The sequence below is a fragment of the Dipodomys ordii genome, unplaced genomic scaffold (genome assembly GCF_000151885.1).
Source record: "Dipodomys ordii isolate 6190 unplaced genomic scaffold, Dord_2.0 Scaffold53, whole genome shotgun sequence".
In the NCBI taxonomy this organism is placed as follows: Eukaryota; Metazoa; Chordata; class Mammalia; order Rodentia; family Heteromyidae; genus Dipodomys; species Dipodomys ordii.
In genome coordinates, this window is record NW_012267269.1 from 6,648,994 (window position 1) to 6,654,627 (window position 5,634).

A 5,634-nucleotide genomic window follows, 5' to 3' on the forward strand; every position below is an offset into this window, starting at 1 on the left:
GGCAGGTGGGCGGGGCGGCTCTGGGGCCCAGGGCGGAAGGGCGGGGCCTCCCCTTCCCCCCCCCCCCCCCCCGCTCAGCTATTTCCAAAAAGAACCCAACAAAACCAAACAACCACACAAAGTAAAAGCCCCAGATTCTGCCTTGGGGAGAGAGGAGAGCCCAGTTCTTGCTGCACCGCCCTAGAATAGCTGGCCCCAGCGCCAAGTGTGCACTACCAGCCCCGACCCAACACGTCTGCAGTACGGGTTTACCAAGCTGGCTACCGGCTCCTAGTATTGGAGTTGACACACACATACACACCCTCCCCAGCTCCGGGATCCTACAGAAATGAACACGCCCGGGTGACTTCTCCAGTGGAAGCCCAGTTTCCAGCGGGGGTGGGGGTCCTTGGCTCGGCCGGTGAGCACTTCTCTTATAACCAGAACCTGTAAGAGAGATTCAGAGGAGAAGTTGGTGTCATCGAAAAAGGGGAGCAGGGGTGGGCTTGATGCCTCCAGGAATGCATCTCTAGTCGCCGCTCCTTACAAAACTTTTACTCACCCCCACCCCCATCCTTTCCCAATAATCCTGAAGCTTCTCCCCGACCCCCACCCATCACCAGGTAAGTACTCAAAGAATACACCTCCCACGGTGTGCTGAAATCAGAGCAGCTGTGCTTACTGCCTGTAATCTACCTACTCAGGAAGCTTGAGACCTGAGGATCCTGGTTCCAAGCCAGCTGGGGCAGAAAAAGCATGTGAGACTCGTATACCCCCCAGATAACCACCAAAAAGCTAGAAGTAGGCTTTGTAGCTAGCCTTGGGCAAGAAAGCTAAGGGAAGCTCCCAGGCCCTGAATTCAAGCTCCCAGTAGTGGCACACACACACACACACACACACACACCAGGAGCATCTGCACACACACACACACACACACACACACACACACACACACACACCAGGAGCATCTTCCAGCTATTCCTATCAAGTAGACTGGTGGGAAGGAAAGAAAAGCCAAGAAGGTGCTTTCACCCAGGTGGAAGAAGGAACACCCAATTACTACAGTAGCAAGGTAATCCCCCTCTATTGTAAGGAAAGGGAAGTTGTGGCTTTAAAATGTTGTCACTCTCTTCTAGCTGATTGAATGTGAAGGTCAGCATTTTTCTATTAGGCCACAGCTTCCTTCTTGATCATCCAGGGTGACTGTTTGCTTCTCCCCTCTGCATTTCTTCACACTTCTGTCCTGCGGCCATGACAGTCACCCGCCCCTTCTAAAACTCTCTCTAGAAGCTCTCTTTTGATCTCTCCTCTCCCCTTTCACCACAGCTGAAGAACATCTTCAAATCCCTACTACAAATGGCTTTCTCCCTTAAGCCATGTGCTCAGCACTGGTTTTTTTCCCACCTGCAGCAGACCACAATCCTCCTCCCTAGACTCCCGCAGGAGTGTGCCACCACAACTGCCCTGTTGGTTGAGAGGAAGTCCTGCTACCTTTTCTCCTTAGTCTTCCTTCAAATGTGATCTTCTAATTTCTGCCTCCGGTGTAGCTGGAATTACAAACATGCACCACCATGCTTAGATGGAAAGCGAAATTCTTTCTTTCCTGTAGCAGGAACCTAATCACCAATAATAGCAGGCTAGCCTCCTCTGATCCAATGCCCTACCTCCAGGCTACCCCCCCTTCCACCCAGATTACAGCAGATATGTTAAAGGTTGCAGCAAGTATTGCTTAAAACAAAATTCTCACCAAGCCTTTCTCTCTTTGCTGACCCTCTGCGACATCTCATTTTTGCTTTCTTGACTGTCATGTACTGACATCTCTTCCTGTCCTCTCCCTCCATTCAAATTAGAGCTACCTGCTTTTCTGTAACTCTACCAGGCATTCTCTGGCCATGTGCCTCTGTGAAATCTTCTCCCAGCCCAGTAGTTGCCTGCCCAAGCTCTAGTCATTCTTTAAAGGATTTGCTGAGCTTCCCTGTGGAAAGCACACTGAGTTACTGTACATCTGGCCTCAGAACATCATTTTTTAAGGTATTGCCTCCTCAACTAGATTACATATTCCAAGAAAGCTCTAGCTCAGACTAACAGTGAGGATTTGACTTGTTTTACTCGTGTAAAACATAATTTCTTGGGCCAAAATTACAGTTGTTGGAAAGATTAAGAAGTTATGCAGGTGAAAATGGCCAGTGACACTAGCAGTGTTTGTCTATTTAATTGCTGAGTGAATGCATGAGAGTAGGTCTGTCCTTCTCCACATTTTAACCCAAATAAAAAACATTCAGTGATGGTTGCATTACTGAAATATGTAGAGTGAATTTTGAATTATCCCTGCACATAGAATGAGTTAGAGGCCAATATAGTTCAAATAACTCTGAATACATATAGTTAGGGTTAGGGTTTTAGGAGGCATTTTTACAATTACTTAAATATTTCAGGGTTTTTTTCCCTTGGATAAATGCTTGATTTTTTGTTTTCTTCCCAAACAACATCAATTAGAAATGTTGAAATATGCTTAATGGTAGTAACAGACTGGCTCAAGACTTTAAAAATTATATGACAAAAATAAAATTTAAAAATTACATAAAATTTAAAAAATGAAAATTGTATGAAAAAGTGTTAAAGAATGCTACTGTTTACAAATATCTTCAGAGGAATTAGACCTGATGGTTAAAAATCTGGACTTCAGACAATAATTGTCCAGTCATGTGTCTGTCCCTTCTTTGTCTGTTATTTTTCTATATGTTTTCCCCTCTCGTTCCCTTGATGCTTCCATTTTTTTTGCATGTGTGATTTGCACGGAGAACACAAATTCTGGGAAAGTACCCCATTACTCATTTTCTCTTCCCTCAGCTATAAATTTCTAAGGAATAGTGATTTCTGATTCCTATTGGATGATTGTTAAATCCAGATTTCTTATTTACTTCCATCACCTGGAGTGGTTCACTTCTTTCCTTACTCCAATACTATCTAGCATAGATAGAAAATTTCCCAGGTTTCAAGACTGATACAATATCTTAGAAACTCTGTGACCCAACAGCTTATTTTTCAGTAACAAGTGAGTTGAAAGGTTGAGAACTCATTACATTGTACTGTGCAGAATTTCCTGTCAGCTTATTCTGGTAGCCATTTACTGTAATTTGGCCTGAATCTACTCTTCGTATCTATTATTGCTTCTTTCCAGCTGATACAAACATTATTTTTACATTTCTTCAGACTGTTGACTTTGTCTTTACTATTCCATTCAGAAAACCAAATGCTATTAACATCCTTGTTGTATATCATTCCTTACTCTAAACCTTGTTCTATTCCAAGGAAGTGTTTTCAAATGACTGGGCAAGGGCCATCATATCCATTGTCCATGACTTGGTGATTTTCCTCACCCATTTCATTCTATTATATTATATATTATATATATTTCATTCTATTATATTAGAATTATCACAATTTTTCCATTATTAATCTAGCTTAATCTTCAGAGTGACTGCATGTGATATGAACTATTCTTACTCTTAATTTTATGCATGAGGAAACAAATCAAAACAGTTGAATTTTTTTTTGTTGTTGTTGGTCCTGGGGCTTGAACTCTGGGCCTGGGCACTGTCCCTCAGCTCTTCAGCTCAAGGCGAGCACTCTACCACTTGAGCTACAGTGCCACTTCTGGTTTTCTGGTGGTTTATTGGAGATAGGAGTCTCACAGTCTTTCCTGCCGGGGCTGGCTTTGAACCACAATCCTCAGATCTCAGCCTCCTGAGTAGTTAGGATTACAGGCATGAGCCACCAGCGCCCGGCTAAAACAGTTGAATATTTTGACCAAGATCACACAACTAACAAAGTTGAAACTAAGATGAGAACCTTTGTCTGTCTTTAGATATTGGTTTCTTGACCAGTCAGCTTGCTACATATGATTGTTCAATTCTGTTTCTGTACTGATTTTATTTTTGCTATTTACAATGCAGTCAAATATAACAGTCAATTTTAACAGTATATGTTAAACTTAAAACAATAATTTCCAGAAAGTATGGGAGAAAAATCTTTGTGATGTTCAGTTAGGTAATTTGTAGATACCTTCTTAGATAGCTAATCAAGTTTCCTGTAGTTACTGCTGATCTTCAAAAGACACTTGGCAACAGATGAAAAGATAGACTACAAGCTGTGAGGAAATGCTAGTATTAATAAACTTTGTTGAATTAGCAACTCTTTGTACAACTACTTAAAGATAATAAAAGTATTTTTTAAAAACCCAAGTAAATAAAGAACTTGTAGGTAAATATATTTTTTAAACAAAGGTCAATAATAAGACCAACACTCAAAAGCTTAGCAAAACCTTTAAACATATGCTTCACCAAAAAAGATACATGGAAAGGATATATGTTTATTAATGATCTATCTTTGTCAACCATATGTTGTTATTTATTAGGGAAATACAAACAAAACACAATGAGATGCCATTACACACTTGTGGGGGTATTACATACTTATGAGGGTGGTTAAAATAAAAAAAAAACAGAACTATCTTTTCACCTCAAATGTTGACAAAGAAGTGTTATAGCTTCCACACATTTTATTTATAATCACCTAAATCTGGAAACCAAATTTCCATCAATAGTTGGCTAGGAAAACAAATAGTAATATGGCTATACATGGAATATTACTCAGCAATAGAAAGAACATGAATTACTCATACAAGCAATAACAGGGGTGGAACTCCAAGTAATTTTGCTGAATGTTAGAATATAGATTAAAAAGGGTACATAGTTCATGAGTCCACTTATTTAAAATTCTAGGAAATGGAAACTAGTCTACAGTGACAGAAAGTGAATCAGTGGTCTGAGAAAGGCTAGAGGAAAGAAGGAACAGGAGGAGCAGAATGCAGAAAGGATCTTATCCAATCCCCCTCAATTGACCAAACGGACAGCTTTAGAACACAATGAGATGAAAAGGAATTTGAGGAGTAACTCTTCGTTCTCATTCACAGAGATTCATCATTCATGGAAGAAACCTTTCTAGTCATATTTTTTGGGGAGGCCAGCATTTCCAAACATACTAAATTTCCTAAGTATACAATATGAGCTACGGGGAGGGGGGTGGGGGGAAATAGGGAAGAGGGGAAGTGTAGGGAGGGCAGGGATGGTAGGGGAAACACAAAGGAGGAGGCAACAATGCTTGATAAGAAATGTACTCATTACCTCACTCATGTAATTGTCACCCCTCTGTATGGTATTTTCACAATAAAAAACTTATTAAAAAATATGAGATACATTCTTCAGCTATTTAAAGATCCAGTGAAAAGATCCAGTGAAAAATAACTTTTGAACAAATTAATTGCTTATACTGTTACTAGCTTTATCTGATTACAATGTTTCCTTTCACGAAGTTCTGGGCATATCTTATATCAAAAAATCTTATACTCTTATAGTCTGACTCATTTTAAAGGCTATCTTCCTTTAGAATGCAAAACAAAACACAAAAACCTCAACAACAAAGAAGAACTTATAGGTAGATATACCACTAGACTGCCTTAAGAATGATCAGAATTTTCTCTAATGAATATAAAAGTTGTCTTCTTTTGAAAGTACATGTATTTGCAACCCAAGTTCACCACTTAGAAAGTAAATGTTATCTTCCTAATTACGATATGAAGTTGGTTTCTATTGG